Here is an 11,275-nt window from a genome sequence, read left to right as displayed (position 1 = left end):
CAAAATAGTTAGAAGAAATTTTAAAATTCACTATATGTGTCTTGCACTCCTCAAGAGCTTGTCCTAGAAACCTAACTGAGGGTGACAGGAGATGCAGAAAGGACAACAGACAGGAGACAAAGCATGCATAAATCTGGGGCCAGGTAGTCTGGGCGCTTGGATGGAGACACACCAGCCCCCTCCACCTCCAGTGAGTTTATTATCTACAGTAGAAACACCAGGCAGAAGGACATCACTGGGGGGAGGGGGCGTGACACTGTAATCCTTGGGAACAGGTGAAACCTGTTACAGCTTCTCTCTAAATGTAAACATTAAAGGAAAAAACATCAGTACTGCATCTTGCCCACTTCTGCAGCTGAGGCTATACCAATCAAGTGTGCAATTTTATTGGGCATGATTATATTTGTTCCCTTCTGTGGTTTGCCAAACTCAAACATGCAGCTTATTCAATACACCTGTTGGCTCCCCCCACATGAATAAAGGGAACAAGGTTTCAAGAGAATTTAACAGTTATGAATGAATATGCATGCACTAAACATTTTTGGACCCATATTATTTAAATTTCAATATGCATTAATGTAAAAAACTTTGATCAAACACAGATATAAATCCACTTTTTTAATTCTTCATGTGCTAAAAGACAGTAGCATTTATTAAGATTATGCTGATACTCAAAAATAACAAGAAAGCACAACTTATAGAATAAAATATAAAACCTATCAAATTTAGCACCATCCATATTGAGTCTCCACACATCCTTTTTGGATTCCCTCTGGACCTTGTCTCTATTCATCCTTTTCTTTTTTTTCTTTCCACCGCTATCATTTTGTAATACTCATACAGATGCCTCCTTTCCTTATTGCCCAGGCTCTAGAAGGAAAGAACAGAAACACTTCTCCCCTAGTCTCTTGTTTAACCCTGCTTTGAACACAAATCATTTTAATTTCAAAGGTATCACTTTCAAAGTTACCTTCAAATTGCTATGTTTTCCTTTCTTTAATCTTTACTTACAATTTTAAATTACTACTCTATTAACTCATTTTTTCATGAATTGTTTCTCTTATTCATCAATTACACTAGAAGAATATTTGTACAATATATAGTACAAGCAAAGGATAATTTCCTAAAAGATGATTACATAATTTATATAAGACTTCAATGAATACACAGCATATCTTGCCTCATTATATTGATGCTCAACATATTCAGATTTGTTTTTTGCTGGTGCCAAACTCTCCTTTGCGATTTGACCTCTTTCATTCCTTTCCTCAAATGTCAAATTAAATGATTGGTCATTGAAAATCCGTTGTCTAGCATATAAAACAGTGCCAAGTAGAAGTGACTGTGTGTGTGTGGGGGGGTGTGCATGTGTGTTGTCCATATTGAAGAGTTCTTAAAACACAAGTTAAAAATGTAAAATGATGAATTTTGTGCTTTGGAATTTTTAAGTTTGCATCATGCAAATCCATCATAAAGAAAAGGACAAGCAATAGGCTTGAAAACATAAGTACCAGTATGTCCAGTGATATATTACATAAAATTCAAAATACATAGAAAATTGGACAAAATATGCATATAAGAATTCCTCAAAAGCAGAGTTCTTTTATTAATAATACATGTCTTTTCTTTTCATAGTTATCTGGAAACTAATAGCTGCTGCATCATGGCAAACATTCTTATATACTCATAAAATTGAGTATATATACTCATAAAATATACTCACAAAATTTGCTCAGTTTGATTTGTTTTACCTGACTGGCTGATTTTTATTTCTTTCTGTTTATTTTTGTCAACAGACACGAAGACTCCTTCAGCCTCTAAGTGAAAAGAATAATTCTTATTTAAAAGTTGGAGAATTTCACCAGATGCCAGCAATTCATACCTGTAACCCTAGCTACTTGGGAGGCAGAGATTGGAAGGATTGTGGTTTGAGGTCATCTAGGCAAATAGCTAATGAGACCTCCATCTCCAAAAATAACCGGAGCAAAATGTACGGAAAGTGTGGCTCAAGTGGTAGAACACCTGCTTCACAAGCCTGAAGCCCTGAGTTCAAATTCCATTCCCACCAAAATAAAGTAGACTTTTTGTTAATAGACTTCTTCCATAGATGGCCTACTCTATAATGAAGTAGGTTTGTACTTCTTAATTTTTTGTACTGGCTGTCTTCTTATTTGGTCCACATGAGAATGTAGTATGGGTTAAGATATGTTCTTTTGCTACATCAATTTATCTGACTTGGAAGCAAAAAGCAGAGATGATTTGAACTGTATTATCTTTCCAGTGAGAAAGTAGTATGATGTGTAGTGATGTACATACAACAGAGTTGAGTTCGTAGCTATAGTTACATATCTCTTGAGCCAACAAATAAGATCTCATATCCCATAGAAAATTTTACAAAATATACATGCAAAAATTCACAAAGAGAGTACTGATATTGATAAGGCATGTAGTTTACTTTCATAGTTATCTGGAAATTAAAAATACAACACAATAACAAACACCCTTGCATATGCATAAAATTGCTATAAATTCAAAACTGATTACTTCAAAGTGATGGTGAGGACTTGGACTAATGGACACATTTCAACCTTGCTGGTAAGTGTATAAAAGTAGCAGGTATTTTAGGAAAACTTCCTTACAAGTTTTGTATGTTCAGCAAAATCAGAGAATAGCACTCATGTAAATGAGTTAACATGAATGGAGCAAAAACAATCAGTAGAAAAATGGATTTGCAGAGTAAAACACTAAATAGTATTACTAAATATCCACAAATTATAATATATATAATTATACATTTTATATATTTATAATTATATATTTTATGAGATCATAAATTTATAGTTAAACCCTGAAAACTTGCATATGAATAATACATTGTAAATTGTTCTTAAATCCAGGTTAGAATAAAAATTGTGAATCATAACTAAGATTGACAGGAAGAGGACAGTTAGACAAATAATTTTAATTTTATAATATATGATATTTGAAGTAAAAATCACAAAAGTATGATGTTAATTTAACAAAGAAGAATGTTATGATTTAAGAAAATATATAGCAATACTGTTAATAATTAACAGAATTGTAGTTACTAGAATTCCTTTTTGTAAAGATATATTTTTGAAAATTTGGGTAATTTCCAGATACATACTTTATTTTCAGTATGCATGTTTGAAGTTTCTATGAGACAAAAGTTATCTTAAAATAATTAAAAACACAATATCTCATTCCATACATAGCACACAATATTTTCAAGAATTCATAAAAATTGTATGGGAAAATATATATAAATAAGCACTTCACTAAAAAACAGAGAAAACAAACATGTAAAATTATAACCAATCTCAATTTTTAAATTTTAGTTTTTCTTTTTTATAATTTACTTACATGTGCAAATGTTGATTGGGTCACAAACCCCCTCCCCTCCACCCCCCTCCTTCCAGGCAGAACCTACCTGTTCCACCCTCTTATTCTACAATTTTGTTTGAGAGAAAACATAAGAAATAAGAAAGATGTAGAATTTTTGCTACTTTGAAGTAAAGATAACAATACCAAGAGATTCCTAGAAATGCTTACATGCACATGTGTGTTACAATCCACATTGGTTCATCTCTGCCAAATCTGTTCACTACTTCCTGGTCCCCTTCCCATAGTGGCCTCTGCCTCTTTAAGATTACTTTATTTTCTCATCTACAGTGAGCACATCAACCACATTTCAGTTTCAGGCTTTCTTCCCTTTCCCTATTACTCCTTTGATGTGACCCATGTCCAATAATGTTACTGCACTTCTTTTAGGTCTATAATCCACGTATGAGGAAGAACATGTGATTTTTGGCCTTCTGAGCCTGACTAACTTGGCTTAAGATGATGTTCTCTAGTTCTATCCATTTACTTGCAAATGACAAAATTTCATTCTAAATTGTCAAAGTATCTCTACTTGCAGATGACATGATCCTATACATCAAAGACTCAAAAAAACTACCTACCCCAAAACTCCTAGACACTATAAACAACTTCAGTGATATACCAAGATATGAAATCACCTTAGAAAAAAAGTAAAAACAAAAACAAAGACAAACTTTACACCTTAGAAACGTGTATACCCTTTCTATACACCAACAATGAACAAATTGAGAAAGAATATAGGAAAAAATTCCATTTACAATAGCCACAAAAAAAATCAAATACTTAGGAATAAACTTAATAAAGGATGTAAATGACCTCTACAAGGAGAACTACAAACCACTGAAGAAAACAGTAGAACACTACTGGATGTAGAAAGATCTCCCATGCTCATGGATTGGCAAAATCAACAGTAAAAATGGCTTTACTTCCAAAAGCAATTTACATGTTCGATGCAATTCCCACAAAATCCCAATGACATTCATTAGAGAGATTGAAAAATCTACCTTAAAGTTCATTTGGAAACACAAAAGAACACTTATAGCCAAGGCAATACTGAGCAAAAAGAGCAATGCTGAAGGTATCACAATACCCAACTTCAAACTATACTGCAGAATCATAGTAATAAAAACAGCATGGTACTGACACAAAACCAGATATGAACACCAGTGGAGTCAGATTTGAATCCACACAACTATGCCCATCTTATTTTTGACAAAGGCTCCAAAAACATACAATGGTGAAAAGACAACCTCTTCAACAAATGTTGCTGGGAAAAATGGTTATCTCCCTGCAGAAAACTGAAACTACATCCCTCCTGTCACTCTGAACTAGTATCAACTCAAAGTGGATTAAGGACCTTAGTATCAGACCTGAAAACTTGCAGTTAGTACAGAAAAGAGCAAGGAATAGTCTGGAAGCAATAGGTATAAGCAAGAACTTACTAAGTAGAACTCTGGCAGCCCAGCAACTAAGAGAAAGGATGGACAAATGGGACTACATGAAATTAAAAAGTTTCTGCACAACAAAAGAAATGGTCTCTAAACTGAAGAGACCACCCATAGAGTGGGAGAAAATATTTGCTAGCTAAACATCAAAGGACTGATAACCAGAATATAATATGAGCTCAAAGAAATAAACTCTCCAAAAATTAATGAACCAGTAAAGAAGTGGGCAACTGAACTAAACAGAAATTTTTCAAAGGAAGAAATCCAAATGGACAAAAAACACATGAAAAAATGTTCACCATCCCTGGCCATAAAAGAAATGCAAATCAGAACTACACTAAGATTCCACCTTACACCTGTTAGAATATCTATCATCAAGAACACCACCACCAACAAATGTTGGCGAGGATATAGGGAAAAAAGAACCCTCATACAGTGCTGGTGGGAATGTAAGCTAGTACAACCACTTTGGAAAACAATGTGGAGGATTCTTTAAAAAACTAAATAGAGATTGGCTAAATGATCCAGCAATACCACTCCCAGGTATATTCTCAAAGGAATGTGACTAAGGTCATAACCAATCTCATTTAAAATTAATTTATTGAGGTCAACTTCCTTTGCCCTAAAATTATCTAATTTAAAGGGAATGAATTACTGGCTGCTGCTAAATTTATAATATAACAGTTTCATCTAGTTTTATCAATGAAGGAAGAAATTAAAACAGCCAGGATTCAGACTTCCATTTTTATTTCACTTCAAATGCTTCTGTAGTTTTATAATGGCTATAGGTGTTTTTGACATTCTCTTTAAAATAATTTAATATTAAAGATTAATAAATGTTTTAAAACCTTTCCACCACTACAAATATCCATTACCTCATTTTTTTTCCCAGTCCTCATTTCCTTTTCGTCTTTTCTTTGAATCTACATATTTTCTGTTGTGGAAATTTCTTATAAAAGACTTATAGTCAAGGTGACTATGCAATTAGGATGTATTCAAGATTCCTGCCTTGTAACATCTATAGCCTTGCTGTGCTGGGGCAATGAGAAAGAGGAAATAGCAGGAGGCAGATATGAGAAATAAGGTTTATCAGAATGTACTAATAGGGATCTTAACATAGGAGAAATATTTCCTAATAAGAAGGTACCATGAGGAGTAGCTAGGAGATCATAGCATGACTCTGGAGGTCAAAAGCCTAATGGTGTCCAGCTGGAGTAGGAACATTTGTTCTCTGCACAGTTCTCACAAAAAGTTCCAGCAGTGCCATAAAAGTCCAGTGGTGCCAGGCTCTCCAGGAAACTCACTCACCAGGGTGTCCAGTGGCAAAAGGCTGCACCAGGAGCACTGGTCTTCTCCATGATGCTCCTTTTCTATTGCCCTGTTTAACACTGGGACAGAGATTTTGTAGGTCAGGCTGCAGAAGCTGTGACATCATTAGCTCATTTTGCCCTTGTATGACCAGCATTATAAAGAGTAGCCAATACAGTGTATGACCAGAATTTAGATTAGCTCTACAGAGAATGTTTGCCTTATCTAGACATTCCAGTCCTGGATCACTCTCATTGCTTCTTACCCACACTTCATGTAAGCTGGATCATGTAGTATTTGTCCTGTGACTGATTTATTTCATTTAGCATCAGTTCTCCAGGTTCACCCTTGTCATTTCATATGCAGGAGATCATTTTTTAAGGCTGAATAATATTCTGGTGTTTATTTTTAACCACATTTTTTTTGTGAGTGTAGAGAATGTGGAAAATCCTTTTTTTTATTGTTTTATTATTCATATGTGCATACAAGGCTTGGGTCATTTCTCCCCCCTGCCCCCCCCTTACCACCCACTCCACCCCCTCCCTCTCCCCCCCCAATACCCAGCAGAAACTATTTTGCCCTTATCTCTAATTTTGTTGAAGAGAGAGTATAAGCAATAATAGGAAGGAACAAGTGTTTTTGCTGGTTGAGATACGTAAAGGGGGACCAGGAACTAGAGAAAAAGTTGAATAAAAAAGAATTAACCTAGAAGGTAACACACACGCACAGGAAATTAATGTGAGTCAAATCCCTGTTTGGCTATCCTTATCTCAACCACATTTTGTTTAAACATTCATTCAGTAATAGATGTTTAGTTTGCTTCTGATCTTTTTTTATTTCAAATTATGCCACAGTGGACCTGAGGACACTAACAACTCTTTGAAATCCCAACACCAATATTTTGAATGAAATCTAGAAGTGGGTTGCTGTTTACTGCAATAAATAAAGTCAAAGTTGAATACAAATCGTCCTTGACAATTAGTGAACAATCTCCAGGCATTTCATTTAGCATTCAAACGCTTTAGGGATAACCAACAAATTTCTTGTCAACTCCTCAGGGAGTATCTCAAAAGTTAAATAAAATATATAAATTGTCCTCAAACAACCAATGCTAAGAAACACATGGAAGAATCAAGAAAGAGCTTTCATTACAGGTGACAAAGACAGATGTTTTCATATAGTGTCATAAGGCCTGACCAGCTGTAACACCTCTCTCCTTTTTTTCATAGTAATTTTTGCATATTTTTCTCCTCAAGTGATAGGATAAATGATCATAAGCACTTGAAACACTACCTTGCATTTGTGCTTAGAAAATTTGTGTATACATATAATTTTATATCTAAAAGAAGATAAAATGAGTGAAGATGAAGAATAAGTAGAATGACATGGATAAATTTTTGGAGACAGTAATTGAAACAGAACCCACTGTCTCACTTTCATACCCTTCCAAACACTTAGGGATTCATGAGTTGTAGGCTCTCGTTGTGACCCTCTCATTTATCATTGCAATAAATGTATGAGTGAGATTTAATACAGATCTCTGATAAGAAAAAAGGAGTTTGCATTTCACATTGAGATGTTAAAGGTTTTATGGCTGTTATTTTTTTTTCCTGAATGTCAGAAGACTACTGAGTACCCAGTTTTATGGTGATGGTAAAATGTTCTTCATTTAACAGTGGGATCTGAGTAAATTTTTCTAGAGTATAGGTTTAAAAGTAAAAGAGTATTCAGTAATTATATTACAGTATGCAAAAAGAAATTTGTTGAACTTTAAAACTGGTGAGAGGAAGCAACTTTTTTTCTTTACCTTACAGCAGCATTGGTACTAATTTTTATGTGCACTTTATTTTGTAGTATTTCATGATTACAAACCAAACCAAACCAAAATAACAACAAATAAGATTTAGACTCTTCTAATTGAAATTACTGAAGATATTTACTTAATTTTATAAGCTGATATATTTTGTTATATTTGGTAGAAAAAGATGTTTGAATGTGGCAGGGGAGGATATCAAGTAGCAACAATGATGCAAACAACATTGTATATGAGTTAAGTGCAATTTACAAGTGATTAGCTTCATATATAATATTGTATAATTATTTGTTTGCAGCTCACACAGAGATTCTGGTACTGCAATTTCCATAATAAAGTTTTCCATTTCTATTTTTTTTAATTTTAAGAAAATTGGTGACCACAATTTTTTCACCTCATAGTAATTATCTTATCTTTAGATTCTGTGTTACATTTATTAATCTCTGGAGCATAAGAAATATCCAGGTATGTTTTACTTGATTGCACACTTCTTTGCAGAATGTGTTGCATCATATTTGGAAAAATTTCTTGTGGCATACTGCACAGAGGATTCCAAAAACACATCTAAGAATCCAGATGTTTATCATTCTTTGTGTATTGTATTTTTGTCTATGATATTGTGTGCCATGGTACCACTGTGCTAAAATGCACCATAATAAATGTTTTTAAAATGTAGAATTATAAAATAAAAATATCCCAATTTTCTCTTTCAAATATAGCATCCATTGCTTTATCTAAAAGGATATTTGTGAATCTTCATTGAATAAATGCAATGCCAAAGACCTCCACTTCTCCTAATTTGCTCAGATTTCTTCATGCTCCATCAGGTTCAGCCATGATAAAGGGTATCCGATTGGCTAATTTTGATTAAGATGAAAATGCACATGTGGAGTGAATATTTTTATTAAATATGTGCCAATATAACTCATGTAAAAATGTATTCAAATACTTACTGACAATAAAATATAAGTAATCCAGAGCAATATCATGTTCTCAGCTAGCCAGCCATGGAGTGGAAAACAGGGTAAAGTTGAAATTGAATTCATCACATTTATTATAACTTACTTCACATATTTTCATCTATTCATTATTTTAGCCCCCAGAAAAAGTTAGGACTCTGTGCAGGAGAATGAAAACTGCTTTCAGGTAAGTTATTATCAACACTTACAAATAAAACAAAAGCAAGATAAATATGTACATGATCATTGAGAACAGTTCCCAGATATCATAGAAACATTGAACTACTTACTCATCCTTCATCCTTCCCAACAACACTGCAAGAACATATTTGTTTTAGATATGAAAATAAAGTTTTAGATAAATTATTTGCCAAAAATAGATTTGTATACACTAAATTCATATATAGAACAGATGACATACATATATTTCTGGTTTTTTTCCTCTTATAAAAATGAATTCCAGTGTGATCAATTATATTTTTCCATTTATACATCAGGCTAACTTCTACTAAGTGTTTTAGAATTCCTAGTTCTCTTATTTGTGATTTTATACAGGACTATACTTTAAATAATGGAATTTCATGCACTTTAGGATATGTCCTCAAAAGTCTTCTTAATTAATTTAAATATCCATTATATCATTCTATTAAATGAACTTGACAAATAACACTATAAAATTGTTGTCATGTGAATGAGAAATGGAAAACTTAAGAGGAGTACAGTAATTAGACTGTTCTCTGACTGAAAAATAATAAATAAGGTTTACACTTATTTCTATTCTTATATCTGTACATATCTATATGTCTGTCTATCTGCCTGGTTATTTATTTTTTTCTGTCTACCTATCTTTCTATCTATCTACTTATCTACTGGGGTTTCTCAACCTTTGAACTATTGGTATTTGAGCTAGAATTCTTTGGGGCTGTAATAAGATATAGCAGTAATGTTGAGCATTGTAATTGGACTTTAGCCACTAGCTGACAGAGGCATCCCTCCTCCCGGCATGGGAAATAAAGTAACTCTTTGCACTGCATAGTTTGTTTTGTGAGGAAAATCACCTTTATTTAAAACCACTGATCTTTATCAGTATTAATCTCTATGTTTATCACTTTGTCAAAGATACATTCATTTATTTTCAAGTATTTTAATGTTGGAAGTTTGTATGTTTCTTATTTAAACCAGCATTCCATAAGAAATGTCCCTGCGGTGATACGTGAAATCTATTCACTGTGATAATGTCTTTATCAAGCATAGGTTTTCTGATAAAGCATGATGGAGAAGCATAATCTCACAGTGATGAGAGAATTCATTCTGATGGGCATCACAGATCGTCCTAAGCTGCAGGCTCCATTATTTGTTTTGTTCCTCATCATCTATGTGATCTCAGTGGTGGGAAATTTGGGCATGATCATCCTCACCATGGTGGACTCCAGGCTGCAGACCCCAATGTACTTTTTTCTCAGACACCTGGCTCTCACAGATCTTGGTTACTCTACAGCTGTGGGACCCAAAATGTTGTTGAATTTTGTTGTAGATCAAAATACAATCTCCTATTGTTTTTGTGCTACACAGCTATCTTTCTTTCTTGTGTTCATTGGTAGTGAGCTTTTTATTCTGTCTGCAATGTCCTACGACCGCTATGTGGCCATCTGTAACCCACTGCTCTACACAGTTATCATGTCACAAAGATTATGTTGGGTACAGGTGATAAGCCCCTATCTCTACGCACGTTTATTTCTCTACTGATCACCATAAAGATTTTCACTTTACCCTTCTGTGGCAACAATGTCATCAATCATTTTTTTTGTGACTGTCTCCCCTTGATATCCTTGCTCTGCTCTAACACTAAGGAAATCGAATTTATCATTATGATTTTTGCAGCATTTGATCTGATTGTCTCTCTTCTGATAGTTCTTGTATCCTACTTGCTCATCTTTATAGCTATTCTCAGGATGAACTCTGCAGAAGGCAGACACAAGGCTTTCTCTACCTGTGGGTCTCACCTGACTGTGGTCATTGTCTTCTATGGGACTTTGATATCTATGTATGTGCAGCCCAAGTCCAGTCACTCCACTGATACTGATAAAGTGTCCTCCATATTTTATACCCTGATCATTCCAATGTTGAATCCCTTGATCTATAGCTTGAGAAACAAAGATGTAAAATATGCTCTAAAAAGGACATGGGAAAATAAATGCTACATTTTTTCTTAAAGGTTACATACTCTATTAGTCCCACAAATCAGAACTGGATATGAACTTGGGTTCTTAAAAATGTATAACAAACACAACTTGAATCCATACATATTTAAACATCAGACTTCATTGTACTAGTCAAAGTTCCAAATG

The 11,275-nt window shown here is 33.9% G+C and overlaps 1 long non-coding RNA gene and 1 pseudogene across 2 annotated transcripts in view; one reads left to right on the top strand and one right to left on the bottom strand.

Moving 5' to 3' along the window:
• Nucleotides 1–5,577: 5,577 nt before the first annotated feature.
• Nucleotides 5,578–11,275, bottom strand: part of LOC141425727 (uncharacterized) — a 457,749-nt gene continuing 452,051 nt past the window's right edge. For both annotated transcript variants that reach the window (XR_012450807.1, XR_012450806.1), the window contains exon 8: nt 5,578–6,235. This is a non-coding gene — a long non-coding RNA (uncharacterized lncRNA). The remainder of the gene's footprint in view (nt 6,236–11,275) is intronic.
• Nucleotides 10,200–11,140, top strand: LOC109676753 (olfactory receptor 8K3-like; annotated as a pseudogene).

Source organism: Castor canadensis, chromosome 1 (assembly GCF_047511655.1).
Source record: "Castor canadensis chromosome 1, mCasCan1.hap1v2, whole genome shotgun sequence".
NCBI lineage: Eukaryota > Metazoa > Chordata > Mammalia > Rodentia > Castoridae > Castor > Castor canadensis.
Note: the sequence above shows the minus strand (reverse complement) of the source record. Positions and strands in the feature narration are given on the sequence as shown.